The following is an 18,640-nucleotide window of genomic DNA, read 5'->3' on the forward strand; positions in this document are numbered from 1 at the left end:
TGTGGAACTGCAGTAATCAAAACATTTCTGAATTGTCTTACAGCTTATTTCTCACCAACTATCAGTGACAAAAATCACTACTTTTTGAATACAAACACACACAACTGACAATATTTAAAAATGGTTTGCTCTAAGCACAGTGCAATGTCTAACAGCTACACAAGTGCATACGACTAATGCTAGTTAGAAACTGTTCAGCAAAAGTCTCCTATTCCATTTAAGTGGCATAGCATCCCAAATAAATGAAGGAAATTCCTGCTATTTTCTCAATTACTTTCTGTCCTTTAAGAGTTGGACCAAGGAAACAGCTGCCTCGATTAACTGATGGTTCAATTAACCAGAATCCACTGTGCTTGTGTTAACTGTCACTTTCTAATCACTGAAAGTTGTGCATAATAGCAGCAGATTTAGCAATATGTCACTGTATATATAATATATATATATATATCTCTCGCAGGGTTTTTTTATTATACACAATATCTCCACTGTACCGGTGCCACAAAACAGAACAAAATCATGAGGTACTCTATGCCAGTGATATTAAACTTGATTCTGATTCTGAATCTTTGCCAACATTACGAATCCCTTTGCAACAATCCTGCACCAATCGCATTTTGTGAACCCCACATTCCCAACAGCACCCCAAAGATTCAAACTCCCATCTACACACAGACATTGGGCCTCTGACCTCTGGACAAACCGACTCAGGGCTTCGATCTTCAGGCATCTTCCACCAATGCTCTGACTTTGGTCTTTGACCTTTGGATTCACCAGCCTCTGGGTATTGACCTCAGGACTCACTGATCACTGGTTTTTGACCTCCAGGCCTTGACCCCAGACTCACTGATCACGGGACTTTGACCTTCAGTCCTCTATTTCCAGACTCACATGGACCACTGACCCTGGGACTCACCGACCTATGAGGTCACAGCTCCACCTACATGTACCTCTGACTCAAACTTGCTGGTGTCTGTAATTAGGAGCAGCTGACAACCTCACTTCTGAGATTATTGGATTTCCACTGTGGAGCACTCCAAAATGGTTCTGAATGCTGTCTCTTGCCCCTGACTATTCATTTACTGCCCCCTGACCTCCAGCACACTCTCATGCCCGTATCAAAACACTAACCTGACACCTAACTACTCAATCTTTCCCAAAGCCATCTTGCGAACCTAAAACTAAATTCTGTCTGAGCATGACCTCGACTGATATCCAACTTGACTGGAACACATGGAATCAACTTCCTCAAAGTAAACTAATCTTGCAACTAGAACAAAGCAGGAATAAGCTGATTATAGCTGATACAATCATTGCCTCCATCTCCACCTTCCTACCTGATCCACATGATCGTGAACTCCCAGTGGTCCAATGAAAACAAAAGGAAAGAGCTTATCAATGATTTAAGCAAAGATGTAGAGGGAGCTCAAAACAAACACTTGATGATATCACAATTAGGCTTATGATTGAGCACCAAACTACAGTTCAAGTGTCCCTTAAATACTCAATTCTTTGTACTCGAAACACGATTACTAATTTTCGGGACCATCTTGAACCCTTAAAGGGGCCGTGTCAACTATCTGTACTCCGGGAAGTTTGAGTGTCTAAATCCTGGAAGCTAGCATGGTTAGGGGTGTCTCATAAGAGGACCCCTCCCCCACAGCCAACTCCTGATGGCCAAGGCTGCTGGGAGAGGTGGTGATGGTAATCGTGGATGTCTCTTTCGGACACCCAGCACCTCTCCTCAGGTTCGAATCCTTCCTAATCTATGAGATATTGCCGAACCCTTCGAACAGTACATGTGTCCAAAAGTTTTTTCACTGTGAAGACCTGTTGCCCCTTGACAAACCTGGGTGGGGTGGTGCTAAGGAGTTGGTGCAGGCAGGTTTTAATTTGGAAGGTGGGATTGATCTTTTGGGTCTTGGGGAGCTTCAAGGTGTAAACCACAGGGGTTTACTTTCCTCAGGATTTTATAGGGTCCAATGAACTTGGGTGCCAACTTTCTCAATTCCACTCAGAGAGGCAAATCATAAGTTAACAGCCAACCTGTTTCCAGGCTGTAAAGCAGGTCCCTGACTTCTCTTTCGGTTAACCTTGGTCACCACTTTCCGGATAGAGTCCAGCAAAATTTTTATTGCCCAAATCCATCTTTACTTGCAGCGTTGGATGAGATCTTCGACCACAGGGACCCTAACCTCAGCCTCTTGTTCTGGAAAGAGAGGAGGAGGATAACCATACTAACACTCCAGCAGTTTTGAAGGGTAGTGGGCAAATACTGGCAAATAGGACTATCTTGGATGGGGTATCTTGGTCGGCATGGAGCAGTTATGTCAAAGGGCCCATTTCTGTGGTTTATGCCCCATGGCACGAACATAAAACATTATATTTTGATTGCTCCGCTGTCCCATCGGTAAGGTGGTGCACAGAGGAAATAACAGGCCAGATAGACAATGGACAGCCTATGGGTGTTGTTTGTTCACTTTTTAAAAAAGCTTTGCCAAAGTGCCATGCCTGAGGCTTCTAAAGAAATTCAGATACCATGGTAATTCATGAAAAGTGCTAGCATGGATGGAAGATTGGCTAACTGGCAGGAGGCAAAGAGTGGGAATAAAGGGTTTTTTTTCTGGTTGGCTATCAGTAACTAGTAATGTTCCACGTAGTTGGAACTGCTTCATCTCACTTGTCTTAAATTGTTTTCAGGAAGGGAGACTGTTGACATCCATGGAGCTGAGTCAGGAGGATTGAGAGGTTCAGACTCTCAGATTTGGATGATGGGACTTATGCCTTTGTGATCAAGTTTGTGGAAGATACCAGGTTAGGTGGAGATGCTGGTAGTGTTGAGGAAGCAGGGAGTCTGCAGGAGTCTTAGACGGGTTAGTAGGATGAGCAAAGTGGCAGCTGGAATATACTGTAGGGAAGTGTATAGTCATGCACTTTGGAGGAATAGACTATTTTCTAAACAGGAAGAAACTTCAGAAGTCAGAGGTGCAAAGGGACTGCTAGCATCCATTTCAAAAGGATTAGAATATAAAAACATAGATGTTATGCTGAGGCACTTTAAGGCATCGGTCAGACCACACTTGGAATGTTGTGAGCAGGTTTGGGCCCCTTATTAAAAAAAGGATGTGTTCACATTGGAGAGTGTCCAGAGGATGTTCACAAGAATGAACCCAGGAGTGAAAGCATTAATGTTTGAGAATTTGATGGCTCTAGGCCTGTACTCACTGGAGATTAGAACAATGAAGCATATTTCATTGAAACTTATGGACTATTGAAAGGCCTAGATAGAGTTGACATGGAGAGGATTTTTCATATAGTCGGGGAGCCTAGGACCAGAGGGCACAGCCTCAAAATAGAAGGATGTCCCTTTAAGACAGAGAGACATTTCTTTAACTAGAATGTGGTGATTCTGCAGAATACATTGCCACAGATGGCTATGGAGACAAAGTCATTGAGTTTATTTAAAGCAGAGATTGATAGTTTCTTAATTAGCAAGAGTTTCAAAGGTTACTGAGAAAAAGCAGAAGAATGGGTTTGAGAGGGATAATAAATCAATGATGATGGAGCGGCAGAGCAGACTCAATGGGTCAAATGGCCTAATTCTGCTCTTATGTCTTAAGGTCTTATGGTCCACATCAATATTTTCAAATGAATCTATGAGTTAGTTCTACAGAAGACAAAGGGAAATGGAATGGGAGTGGGGTGGTTTTTTGATAAATTGGGAGGTCAGATTAAAAGTCACATATAGAATATAATGTCAGGAAGTGAAAAAAGAATTTTAGAACTGTTAACTGTAAACAAGCAAAAAATAGTCAAGTACCTCAAATGGGCAACAATTCAATTAAGGAATTGATAAGTTATATAATATTTAATATGATCCTCCAATGCAAAACAAAAAGCAGGACCTCAGGGAGGAAATGGACATTAAAATAAACACTCCCTTTCTACGATAAGGTAGAAATAGCCTTCTTGTACTTAACAAAAAGACCGCACATTGTGACCATGCTACTGCCAAAGTGATGATAACTATCAATCCTCTGTCAACCGAGCTTGCTGACCACACTGGTTTAAATGTCCATTATTGTGCTAGTGTACAGAATTCACATGTAATTTCCTTAAATTGATGATCATGCATTTTCCAGAGAGATTGTTGATTTTACCAAGTAAACTGATCCAACTCAGTGCACCACCTGACAGATGGGACGGTGGAGCAATCAAAATAAAATATTTTACAATAGTGTCATGGGACATAAAGCACAGAAACAGGCCCTTTGCATAATTACTCCATGCCGATCTAAGATGGTTCTATCTGCCCATACCCTTCAAAACCTTTCCAATCCATGTACCTGTAATTGCCATTTTAAAAGTTATTGTACTTGTCTCAACCACCTCATCTGGTAGCTAATTCCATAAGAACACAACCCTTTGTGTAAAAAAAAGTTGTCTGATTTACTGGCAACCACAAAGGCTGCCAATTAATTATTTCTGGAGAAACCAAGACTCAGAAATAATGTGTGGTACAACATTATGAATGGATTCTGGGGCAGCTTCCATTTGCACACACTTCTCACCTAATTCTATTAGTCTGGGAGTTACCAGGTCTGCAGTTTTGAGATTCTGGAAGCTCATAATATTTTGTCTACCAACATTTAAAGGGCTTCCAGAACCAAGAAGATCTGGTCGCCCTAAGTCCAGGAAAAGCTACTGAAATCCAGGTATGGGCTTCTGAATGGATGTTCAAAAATTGGAACTTTACTGTTGCCAGATAAACCAATAGCTCATGAGGCAGAGAGTTATATCGAAATGAATGGAACAGGTGGAGGGCAGAGTTCACAGGTGAGCTGAGAGAATGGGAGCATATTGGATCTCAGATGTTAGAAAGGAGCTGACTGCTGCAATTTCTCAGGCAAATCCTATTCCATTTCTGTAAAATACTCCTGCAACAATTGCGGAAAAATTATAATGTAACTGAATGTTTCCTTCTAATAGAAACACTAAGTAGATTTACATCATAATAATACAATAGTATTTGTTTGGTTATATAAAATGTTTCCCAGTGTTAGTATCGAGTGAGAAAATGGGCACTTCATCTCTTACATCAGGAATATGATTTCCATCTTGTCATTTCACTGCAGTGCTGTTAGTGCTGAGGCAGCAGGACTGTGGCCTTCAAACAAGGTGCAAAACCAAGTTCTCATCTGTAGTTATAGTGATTCGCGAGAGTAGTTTCTGAGCCATAGTTACAATACAGAATACGTGGCAGCCAATTTGTGCACATCAAGCTTCTCCAATTAACAATGTGGTAATAACCAGACAATTTGCATTAATTATGTTGCTTGACTATAAATTATTAGCAAGGAAACTGAATAGTGAGATGAAATCTTTTTCATCAGTTTAAGGGGCAGACAGAGCCCAGGTTTAACACCTTCAGCAGATTTAGCAAGATATACGATCAGTGGTCACTTTATTAGGTACATCTGTACACCTGCTCGTCACTACAAATATCTAATCAACCAATCATCTGACAGCAACACAATGCACAAAAGCATGTAGACATGGTCAAGAGGTTCAGCTGTTGTTCAGACCAAACATCATTATGGGGAAGAAAAGCGATCTAACTGACAATGACTGTGGAATGATCGCTGGTGCCAGACGAGGTGGTTTGAGTATCTCAGAAACTGCTGCTCTCCTGGGATTTTCACACACAACATTCTACAGAGCTTACAGAGAATGGTGCAAAAAACTATAAGCATCCAATGAGTGGCAGTCCTGTGGTTGAAAATGCCTTGTATTGAAAGAGGACAGAGGAGAATTGTCACACAGGAAGGCGACAGTAGTTCAAACAGCCACACATTACAACAGTGTGGTGTGCAGAAAAGCCCAACACATCTAACCTTGAATTGGATGGACTGTAGAAGCAGAAGACCACACACATATACTCAGTGGCCACCTTATTAGGTACTTTCTGTGCCTATTAAAGTGGTCACTGAGTGTATTGCTAAACTTTCAACCCCAGAAATATTGCTAAATCTGCTGGAATTATGTACAACCTTCAGTGATTCGAAAGTGACAGTTAATCAGGGCTAATAAAGTTTCTAACTAGTGTCAGTCATGTGCATATGTGTGGCCATTAAACACTACACTGATCATAGAGCAATAAGTTTTTAATTAGCATCAGTTTCTTGCGTTTGTGTTCAAAAAACAGTGATTTTTGTCACTTATTGTTGGTGAGAACTAAGCAGCAAGACAATTCAAATCTGTTTTGCTCATTGTGATTTCAAGCATTCAGGCTCAGAGATGCAAGAAACAACCAGAACTGAAAATGAACAATTCCACTACTTCAACAAGTTAGTAATTACAAAGGTACCGATAATCATCTTGAATCTTACAATAAAAATGAAGATTTGGAGGATGCAATTGTCTAAAGCATCGCATGAAGGTAGTCCATTATCTGCACTAGGTATCTGCACTGATTTTGTTCAATTACAGTAAAAAAAAGTGTTGTGTATTTAATATTTCAGTAATATTGCAAACATATTACTTGATTAAGCATTTTGCTCATTTAAATAGTTCATTACAGGTTTAATGTAAAAATAAGTGAATTGCATCAGATGTACATGCCTCGTTTAAGGTAAAGAACAAAACTAAGACCAATTCCCCTGGGCTCCCATCTTTTCTGTTAAATTAGTTTTATATTTGAGAGTTACAAATCATAAGAGTGGCACAAGGAAGTTTTAAATGAACATAAGATATCTATCTGTTAAAGTGCAGCGAGTCGTTCAAGTTAGAAAAAAGCATCACAGTGAGAAACGTTTGAGGAAAAACAGCACAGTTTGTGCTTCGTTGAGAAGAGAAGACAATTGAGTTTAAAAAAGGCAGAAAATGCACAAATTCACAGGTTCATAAACAGTGAGTACCGCGTGATAATAATCATAATCATAAAAAGAGCAGAAGTGGCTTGTTACATCAGAAAGATTGACCCATTTGATTACACAACAGACAACTGGCTTTGGTATACTGAACAAATTGAGCAGTATTTTAGATCAAATGAAATAGCCAGTGAGACACAAGTACCAATTTTGCTGAGTGCATTGGATTTAAAAGCATACAGCTTGTTTAGGAGTTTGACTGTTCCAAGCTGAAATAAGCTTTTCTGATTTTATGAAAGTGATACAGAAACATTTAGAACCACAACCATTGTTGATTGTAGGCTTCATAAGCAGAAGCAAAATGAAGGGAAGTCCATTTCAGTGTAACTGGCTGAACTGAGGAGATCATCTGAGCATTGTCAGTTCAATGATTAGCTTAATGATGCACTGAGAGATCGTTTTGTTTGTGAAATCTTACAAGAAAGCATTTAAAAATGACTCTTAAGTGAAGCATAACTTACATTTTAAAGAGCAGTCGAAATTGTTGTATCAATGGAAACGGGAGACAGAGATGCAGATAAGTGGCAGTCAGGAACGATAGGGAGCACAACAAAATTGCAACTTCTAAACAGAAACTGGCGTGGCTGAACAAATTGTGTTACTGTTGTGGCAGAACATCACATACACCAGACCAATGCAGGTTTAAAGGCAAAACTGGCAGAAAGTACAACAAAATAGAACACAGACAAAGAGCATGTCAGGCAGACAAAATAAATGGACTGCACAGTGAAGAGAATAAGTTAAAAATTTAAGCTGAAGTTTCAAAAAGATTACTAATCTGCATACTGTTGATAAAAAATCTGATAACAATGAGAGTGTCACAGGACTAGGTAGCCGTCAGATTTACTATGTGAAATTTAGCAATCGGCAAGCAATATGGTTTGCACAAGATGTGAACAGCAAATTATTTAAAATGAAATTGGACACTGCCTCAGCTATTTCAGTCACTCCACAAAATGAGTTTGAACACCATTTCAAAGATAACGAAATAAAGCCTGCAGACGGCTAACTAAGAAGTTATACTGGAGAAAAGATAACTCCTGTGGGAATGACATTCATAACAGTGAAATACAACAACCAGAAAGCCAAATTGGACCTTTACGTCATAAAAACAGAAGTGCCAGCATCGTAGGTTCATGACTGGCTGAGACAATAACTTGATTGGAGATCCATCAACCATTTGCATGCCACATCTCCTGTAACAGTGACAAATGTATGGGAATTAAGAAAGATACTGGATGATGCCATAACTATCTCCATGCTGTAGACCGTGAAACATAAGACCATATAGGAGCAGAATTAGGCCATTTGGCCCGTCGCGTCTGCTCCGCCATTTCATCATGGCAAATCCAATTTTCCTCTCAGCCTCAATCTACTGCCTTCTCCCCGTATCCCTTCATGCCCTGACCAATCAACAATCTATCAACCTCTGCCTTAAAAATACATAAAGACTAAGTCTCAACATCCGCCTGTGGCAAAGGATTTCACAGATTCACCACTCTCTAGCTAAAGAAATTCCTCCTCATTTCCATTTTAAAAAGACACCCTGTTATTCTGAGGCTGCGTCCTCTGGTCTTAGACTCTCGCACCAGAGGAAACATCCTCTCCATCAAGGCCCTTCACCATTTGATAGGTTTCAATGAGGTCACCCCTCATTCTTCTCAATACTAGTGAATACAGGCCCAGAGCCATCAAACACTCTTCATATGACGAGCCATTCAATCTGGAATCATTTTCATGAACGTCCTTTAAACCCTCTGCAGTTTCAGCACATCCTTTCTAAGATAAGGGGCCCAATCCTGCTTGCAGAGCGCATTACAAATTATACATAAAATAAGTGAATTCCGTACATCATGATGCAACCGCGTTATACGTGTGCATCTTGTTTAAAGCAAAGATCAAAACTAAGACCTGTTCACTTGGGCACCTTTCTTTTTAATTAGTTTTATGTTTTAGATAAATTCCTCTGTCAATATCTTTTAGGAACTAATACAGTTTTATAGTACAGTACTGTAGTAGCACTGGCAGTGTTCCAGTTTGTTCTCTATTTCACTTAAATACATAAACTGTTACTCAGTTAAACAGTAGTTTATCCTTTATATAAACACAAGGAATTCCTTTTTTACGCCTTTTAACTATTTCCATGAAACTGTCAAATTGTAGTAGCCGCTTTATTGGGTCAAAATGTACTGGTTGCAATGTGTCCCAATTAATCAGAATCCACTTTGTATCTCAAATTTCTGGTTTGACACTGTTTGAAAGATGGGTAGCATGCTGTACAACTAGCAGAGCCACTGCCACATAATGCCAGAGATGTGGGTTCAGACCTAGGCACTGTCTATGTAGAGTTTGCATGTTCTCTGTAAGAGTGATTTTTCATTCAGCAAATGACTTTGGCTACTAGTCTTCACATCTAATATAAGTAGTGCATTTAATTTGGAGTGCAGCTCTGAACAATGAGTTCCTAAAAGTCATGAATCCCAGACCAATTCTGCCGAAGGGTCTCAGCCTGAAACATCGACTGTACTTTTTTCTATAGATGCTGCCTGGCATGCTGAGTTCCTCCAGCTTTTTGTGTGGAATGCTGATTAAAATTCTTTTGGATATCTGTGGTGTGGGTGTGGATTGGGAGGTGTGAAGTTTGTGTGTAGTTTCAAAGAAAGCATTGTCAATTCATTGTAAAAATAGAATTGTCCTTTGATGTTTAGCAGATAAAATATCAAGCCCCATTTTGGGCTAGCCAGACCTTTTAACCAAAAGCATCTCCATATGATGTCTACTTTATCTTGTTTAGTCCAATAAAAAAGTTGTTTTGTATCTACCAGTACTTTTCTCCAGTGACCTCACTCACGTAACAATATTCTCTGAACAGGTTCTCTCCAGGTGTTCTGGTTTCAAGTTTAAGTTCAGGTTTAATTGTCATTCAATCTTACATGTGAACATAATGAAGTGAAACAGTGTTCCTCTGGGGCCAAAGTGCAAAACTCAGAACCACAGTCACACACAGCAAATATGGCACATAGAGTTATGATAGAAGAAAAAACAATTACAAAAAATATATTAAAAACATATAGCCCAAGTCTCTGAGTGTCATGGCCAGTAGATTGATGGTGCAAGGATATTGTCCTAGAGCAAGAACAGCCTACAACAGTTCCTCATATTGTGGAGTGCAGCTGCAATCGAACGCAGTCCAGTTTGTCTTCCTGGGAGTGAACACTGGAGGGCAGCACTGATGGTAAGGGCCAGTGCCAACCTCTGTATGGAATCCAGCAACACACAGCCAGCTTGGGCATCTCCTTCCTCAACAGTACCACAGGCACATGGGCCTTGTTTGCGCAGCAACCGAGGCAACATAGCTCTCCCACTCTCACTCTTGCTAATAAACCAGTGCAGTATTCTACATTATCAATATCCAACAGGATCTTGTGATCACAACAAAGGCGTCCAAGACAATCACCCCCATTTGTTGGATCATGCACACTGCCACTGATGCCTTCTTCCTTGAGTGGTTGAAGTAGGCTGCAATATAGTGCACAACTTCAGTGATGTTCCTGGAACCACAAGTCCAGCTCCATCGCTATCTACCACCTAGCTTGTGAGGGAGGCGTGCAGTACTAGATGTCCTTGTTAAAAGAGCAGGGAAAAGATTTCATCAGATGAATATCTATGGCATATCAATGGGCTTCTATAAATTGTTCCAAGTCTGTAGGCAAATAGAGAAATCTGGGGAGAGCTGATGAGATTGAAAGTGTAAAAAAAGTAGGTTTAATATAAAATTAAACCTTGGACTTTCTGACTTAACAGACCCCAATCAGTTAAGTTAGACAACCTCTCCTCCTCCACTCTCACCCTGAACACTGACATGCCTCAAGGCTGTGTGCTGAGCCCTCTTCTGTACTCCCTTTTCACCTATGACTGCGTTCCTGTACATGGTTCTAACTCCATAATCAAGTTCACAGACAACACCACGGTAGTTGGCCTGATCAGAGGGGATGATGAGACGGCGTACAGGGATGAGGTCCAGCACCTGACTGTGTGGTGTGTCGACAACAATCTGGCCCTGAACACCCAGAAGACCAAGTTGCCATAAGGCAGTGGCTAGGAACGGATCCAAGTGCAAGACACAGACACTGAAGTACTAGGGACAGGACTAGGATACAGGATGAGAGCAAGGACATGGACACAAAAACCGGGAACCCGGAACAGGACTGAACAAGAGAGCTAGGAGCCCGGACTTGGACTCCGAGCCAGAGACTGGACAAGGACCCAGTACCTGGGCCTTGCCTCTGGCTCGGACCCCAGAACTAGGCAAGGACAAGGCTTGGCAGGCAGGCAGGACGAGGCTAGAGGCTAGAGGCTAGAGGCAGGAAGCTAGAGACTTGAGGCGAGACCTGGCAGGAGGCAGGAGGCTGGAGTCTTGAGTCTTCAGGTTTGAGGCTAGGCAGGCTCCTCCTGGGCAGGGCATGGTTCTCCTGGGCAAGGCACGGATCACCACCCGACGGAGGCATGGGACTGGAAGGGACAGAACCAACCGCAGGTAACGGCAAGACGGCCTGGCTTACCCGACAGAGGCAAGGGACAGGAAGGGACAGAACCAACCGCAGGTAATGGCAAGACAGCCTGGCTTACCCGATGGAGGCAAGGGACAGGAAAGGAGCTAGGTACAGGGTGGCTCCAGGACAAGACTGCAGGCGAGACGAGGGGATAGATACCAGCAAGATAAGGCAAAGCTTCAGGCAATGCAAGGCCAGACGAGAACTTCAGGCGAGGCAAGAGTTACTGGCAGGGCAGGGCAGGGCTTCAGGCAAGAAAACAGAAGGCAGAGCAAGGGATACAAGGAGTAAGGACAAGAACAATCCAGCAGCCACACCCTGGTCTCTGAAGGTATTTATGCAGCCAGCCCCAACTATCATCAGCTGACTCAATTAGAGCTCAACAAGAACAGAAACAGGGTAGACAGGAAAACCTGGAGCAAAGGTCGATGGACTGGACCGTGAACCGGAATACGGACTTCACGGACCGGACCACGACATAAGTAGACCATTGTGGACTTCAGGTATGCTTGGAGTCACACTCACATCCCCATCTACATCAACGGAGCTGTAGTGGAGCGTGTATCAAGCTTCAAATTCCTTGGTGTCCACATTTCCGAGGATCTCACCTGGTCCCTGAACTCCTCCATCCTGATCAAAAAGGCGCAACAGTGCCTTTATTTCCTGCGGAGCATGAAGAAAGCTCACCTCTGTCCCAGGATACTGATGGACTTTTACCGCTGTACCATTGAGAGCATACTCACCAACTGCATCTCAGTGTGGTATGGCAATTGTCCCGTATTGGACCACAAAGCACTTCAGTGTGTGGTGATTATCGGCAACCAATTGCCCACCTTTGGGAACACGTACCATAAACACTGCCTGGGCAGGGCGAAAAGCATTATCAAGGATCCATCTCACCCTTACCATGGACTTTGTACTCTCCTCCCATCCGGTAGGCACTACAGGAGCCTCCGCTTCCGCACCAGCAGGCACAGGAAGAGCTTCTTCCCTGAGGCTGTGACACTGCTGAACCTTTCATCACAGCGCTAAGCAGTATTGCATCCATATTGTACTGTCGCGGTACTTTTATATTTGTTTGCTGTAGCACTTTTTTATTCACAGTTATTTTGTAAATAATACTGTTCTTCGAATTTCTGGTTAGATGCGAAGTGCATTTCATTGGCTTTGTATCTGTACTCGGCACAATGACAATAAAGTGAAATCTAATCTAATCTGATCTAAATTAAAGTCGGTGCCAAAGGTCATGCCCCATGCAATGGCCCCATACTTTGTACCTCACTACTACAACACTGCTCTACAACTAAGCATCATCTATGCTCCCCTCACTAAGCTCCTACTAGTCATGAGCTGGCAACAAGAGAAAGAGTTGCAAACTAATAAACTTAGTTGTTCCAGCACAAAGAAAATAACTTCATAAAAATAAATTTTTTATTACTTGCCTTGTCCAAGTCACAGTCATTTTTTTTCCCATTTCCTTCACTCCCATGTGATGGAATCTTGGAGATTTCTGCAGTGTGGAGTCCGGCTGTTCATATCTCCACTACAACTCTGGGGCACATTTGGTTGATATCCCCTGGTCGGTTAAGTTCATTTGGACACTGTTAAAGAATGGTGTGCCTACTCCCTGAGCAGAATTAGCCACTGGGGGACGGAGAGAAGATGTTGGATGTTTTGGCAATGGGTGAACATCGGGAGAGCTTTCCATACAACTTTCCAAATCTAAACTCCATTGACTACTGAGCCCTCTCATGGACCCTCTCTGTTAGATGGCAAAGAAACAGAGTGATGACCACAGTTAAGCCACAGGAAACATATCTCTTGAGTTGTGAAGAAGGGTCTTGGCCCAAGACTTTGACTGTTTATTCATTTCCATAGATACTGCCTGACCTGCTGAGTTCCTCCGGCATTTTCTGTGCGTTGCTCTAGATTTTCAGCATCTGCAGAATCTCTTTTGTTTACATTAGTAAATGTATCTTCAGTCTTCATGACTCTGTGGAAAGTTCATTCAATCCATCAAGAGATTAAAAACATACTGCTGTAAAAAATCCATCACTCAGGCAACATCAGTGGAGGCAAAGGGATACTGGACATTTCTGGTTGAGCGCCTGTATCAGTACTGAGAGTGTAAGGGGAGGTGGCCAGTATAAAGAAGTGACTTACTGCTGCTGACATTTAGGAAGGCAATAAAGGTCCTCTATCTGTGGTGGTGTTCAATGCTTCCTTTATCATGTCGATAGCTTCCTCTCGGGATTCACCGCTGTCAGTCATTCAAGTCCCAGGTGGAGACTCAGGAATACCAGCACTCTCAAATGTCGAAGGATTCTTCATTGTTGTTTCCGTAACAATTTTGTTTCACCAGTCAGTATTGTTAGCCCTAAGCTGAACCCCCAAACCTGGAGGATCAGTGGACCACTCATAGTCTGTCCCCTACCCTTTACCTGTTTGGTACGGGTGACCTACCAAGAGCCAAAGCATAAAGCCCTGACTCCAGCCAACGTAGCTCTCTGGATCACTGAGGTACACAAACATCCAAACCAAGTCGAGGTTGTGGCCCACTTGCAGGATAAAGAGGTGAGGGGGAAAGAAAAGGCAAGTGCTGTTAAATCAAAGTCAAGGTTATTGTCATATGCACAAGCGCATATATGCACAGGTACAATAAAAAGCTTACTAGCAGCACCATCACAGACAAATAGCATCATATAAGCAACATTCACAAGAAAAAAAACACAGAACATAAATTATACATCATTTTTAGAAGAAAGAATAATTAGAATTTAAGCAACACACATCAAAGTTGCTGGTGAACGCAGCAGGCCAAGCAGCATCTGTAGGAAGAGGTGCAGTCGACGTTTCAGGCTGAGACCCTTCGTCAGGACTAACTGAAGGAAGAGTGAGTAAGGGATTTGAAAGTTGGAAGGGAAGGGGGAGATCCAAAATGATAGGAGAAGACAGGAGGGAGAGGGATAGAGCCGAGAGCTGGACAGGTGATAGGCAAAAGGGGATATGAGAGGATCATGGGACAGGAGGTCTGGGAAGAAAGACAAGGGTGGGGGGGGACCCAGAGGATGGGCAAGAGGTATATTCAGAGGGACAGAGGGAGAAAAAGGAGAGTGAGAGAAAGAATGTGTGCATAAAAATGAGTAACAGATGGGGTACGAGGGGGAGGTGGGGCCTTAGCGGAAGTTAGAGAAGTCGATGCTCATGCCATCAGGTTGGAGGCTACCCAGACGGAATATAAGGTGTTGTTCCTCCAACCTGAGTGTGGCTTCATCTTTACAGTAGAGGACGCCGTGGATAGACATGTCAGAATGGGAATGGGATGTGGAATTAAAATGTGTGGCCACTGGGAGATCCTGCTTTCTCTGGCGGACAGAGCGTAGATGTTCAGCAAAGCGGTCTCCCAGTCTGCGTCGGGTCTCGCCAATATATAAAAGGCCACATCGGGAGCACCGGACGCAGTATATCACCCCAGTCGACTCACAGGTGAAGTGTTGCCTCACCTGGAAGGACTGTTTGGGGCCCTGAATGGTGGTAAGGGAGGAAGTGTAAGGACATGTGTAGCACTTGTTCCGCTTACACGGATAAGTGCCAGGAGGGAGATCAGTGGGGAGGGATGGGGGGGACGAATGGACAAGGAAGTTGTGTAGGGAACGATCCCTGCTGAATGCAGAGGGGGGGGGGAGGGAAAGATGTGCTTAGTGGTGGGATCCCGTTGGAGGTGGCGGAAGTTACGGAGAATAAGATGTTGGACCCGGAGGCTGGTGGGGTGGTAGGTGAGGACCAGGGGAACCCTATTCCTAGTGGGGTGGCGGGAGGATGGAGTGAGAGCAGATGTACGTGAAATGGGGGAGATGCGTTTAAGAGCAGAGTTGATAGTGGAGGAAGGGAAGCCCCTTTCTTTAAAAAAGGAAGACATCTCCCTTGTCCTAGAATGAAAAGCCTCATCCTGAGAGCAGATGCGGCGGAGACGGAGGAATTGTGGGAAGGGGATGGCGTTTTTGCAAGAGACAGGGTGAGAAGAGGAATAGTCCAGATAGCTGTGAGAGTCAGTAGGCTTATAGTAGACATCAGTGGATAACCTGTCTCCAGAGACAGAAACAGAAAGATCTAGAAAGGGGAGGGAGGTGTCGGAAATCGATCAGGTAAACTTGAGGGCAGGGTGAAAGTTGGAGGCAAAGTTAGTAAAGTCAACGAGTTCTGCATGCGTGCAGGAGGCAGCGCCAATGCAGTCATCGATGTAGCGAAGGAAAAGTGGGGGACAGATACCAGAATAGGCATGGAACATAGATTGTTCCACAAACCCAACAAAAAGGCAGGCATAGCTAGGACCCATACGGGTGCCCATAGCTACACCTTTAGTTTGGAGGAAGTGGGAGGAGCCAAAGGAGAAATTATTAAGAGTAAGGACTAATTCCGCTAGACGGAGCAGAGTGGTGGTAGAGGGGAACTGATTAGGTCTGGAATCCAAAAAGAAGCATAGAGCTTTGAGACCTTCCTGATGGGGGATGGAAGTATATAAGGACTGGACATCCATGGTGAAAATAAAGCGGTGGGGGCCAGGGAACTTAAAATCATCGAAAAGTTTAAGAGCGTGAGAAGTGTCACGAACATAGGTCGGAAGGGATTGAACAAGGGGTGATAAAACAGTGTCGAGGTATGCAGAAATAAGTTCGGTGGGGCAGGAGCAAGCTGAGACAATAGGTCGGCCAGGACAGGCAGGTTTGTGGATCTTGGGTAGGAGGTAGAAAAGGGAAGTGCGGGGTGTGGGAACTATAAGGTTGGTAGCAGTGGATGGGAGATCCCCTGAGCGGATAAAGTCGGTGATGGTGTGGGAGACAATGGCCTGGTGCTCCTTAGTGGGGTCACGATCGAGGGGTAAATAAGAGGAGGTATCCGCGAGTTGTCGCTGTGCCTCGTCAAGGTAGAGGTCAGTACGCCAGACTACAACAGCACCCCCCTTATCGGCGGGTTTAATAATAAGGTTAGGATTAGTGCGGAGGGAGTGGAGAGCAGAGCGTTCCGAAGGAGTGAGGTTGGAATGGGAACAAGGTGCGGTGAAGTCGAGACGGTTGATGTCCCGTCGGCAGTTAGTGATAAAGAAATCCAGAGCAGGCAGAAGACCAGAGCGGGGTGTCCATGAAGAAGAGGAGAGTTGAAGACGGGAGAAGGGGTCATCGGTGGGAGTGGAAGAGTCCTTGCCGAAGAAGTAGGCTCGGAGACGGTGGAAGAAAAGTTCCGCATCGTGGCGAACACGGAACTCGCTGAGGTGTGGGCGAAGGGGGACAAAGGTGAGGCCCTTACTGAGAACAGAGCGTTCTGCCTCCGACAGTTGAAGGTCGGAGGGGATGGTAAAGACCCGGCACGGTTTAGAGCTGGGATCAGAAGGGGGAGGGGGGAGGCTGAGGGTGTGAATGGAGAGGGGAGGGTTGGGGTGAGAGGAAGATGGAGCCTCTGAGGGCCCAGGAGCTGACGGTGGGATCTGAGGAAGACGGGGCTGCGGAGTGGTAGTGGGGGAAGGGGAGACAGGAGTCACAATAGCAGCACATAAAGACCCGGCCTGGAGTTCAAGGCTGGAGTCGCAGTTGGTGGTTGCGCAATCGCTGTGAAGGTGTCCATGGTCGTTACTGGAGTCCGGGTTTTGAATATGCCCTGAGGTGTTGGAGCCGGCGAGATCAATGGCAGGGGCTGCAATCTGAAGTTCATGCCTGCTAGCGTCGGGGCCAGCAGGCTCTGGAGTCCGTAGGTGTAGGATCTTGTGATCTTTGCCTAACATGACAAAGTCAAAAAAACGGCGATTGCAGGCGTGAATCCGACGGAGGATGAAATAACGGGTAGGACCATTACAGATGGCGAAGAAAGTGTCCCGAAGGTGCGGAATTAGAATTTATAGTCAATTTTAGTGCAAAGTGGTCGAAGTGATCTTAGTATTGCTAGACTGTACTAATTAGGCTTTAGTCAGTTGTTTCAAGAACAAAATGCTTGGAGGGAAGTAACTTTTCCTGAAAATGGTTGCGTGGTACTTCAGGCTTCTGTCACTCTTGCCCAAAGGTAGCTGCAAGAAGATGGCATGGCCTAAATGCTGAGGATCATTGATGATACATGTAGACTTCTTGATAGGTAGATCCAGGCGGGACAAAGTTGATAAGCATGTGAACCAAATAGGGAGAGGGGAGAGGGGGCAGGACTGGAGATAGATTGCTCCAGCAGTTTGTGTCTTGTCAGGCCCCAGCACCTGCAGTCTCTTGTCTCTCTGTCAAGAGGCCACATGTGTAGTGTCAGCAACATCAACTCATTCATGCTCGGGCCAGACTCCTCAAAGTTTTCTTTTGTTGTAATCACTTTTTGCCAAATCTCAAGTATCCTGTTGCCCCTCAGGGTTGATCCTATATAATATTTGCTCTCAAAATACTGGAAATATGTCAAATTGAAAAGTGCCTGGGGCATGGAGCAAGCTTTCTCTGTCACCTCTGGCCATTTACATATAGGTCTGAACTGAGTTACTATATGAGAGCCTGACTATCCACATTATTTGCTTTTCCCTCAAACAGCAAGCATCTGACGGGTGACTGGTAATCATAAACCTTAGGACATTGTTCACTCAGGAGGTATCACCTCCTCTGAGGCATTGTAGTCCTTAATAATTTCTGTTATGAAAGTACCGGACCTGACAGGGAGAGAAAAAATGGATTAGTACAGATATGGTGAGATGTTGCTAATTAGAATAATGGAGATGATCATATTTCATTTGTACTTAAATCAGGTTGGCAGTAATGGGAGTTTAATGACATGAGGTATAGCTGGTAGTTATTAATATCACAAGGTAGATGAAAGGAAATACTCTCTCCTCAAGGTCAGGAGAACTAACAGCACTGAGTCTATAGTTACCAGTTGTGAGGTTGTTGAGTGATCATCTCCAGGCCTCTCGAGTGTTCTTCACTCTTTTATTTTTGCAGTGGAAGAAATACCATTTCTGATTAGCTTTTGTTTGCCCCATTAATACAGAGTAGTTAGAGAAAAGGGATAAATCACATCACGATGAAGATGAGTTGCAGACATGGATAGACTGATGGAGATGGGAGATGTCACATAATGAATGTTGAGTTCAGCAGAAAGATAAGTTGAAGTGAGGAGCATCAGCTTGGTAAGAGTGACTGAGAT

Source organism: Mobula birostris, chromosome 26, assembly GCF_030028105.1.
Source record: "Mobula birostris isolate sMobBir1 chromosome 26, sMobBir1.hap1, whole genome shotgun sequence".
NCBI lineage: Eukaryota > Metazoa > Chordata > Chondrichthyes > Myliobatiformes > Myliobatidae > Mobula > Mobula birostris.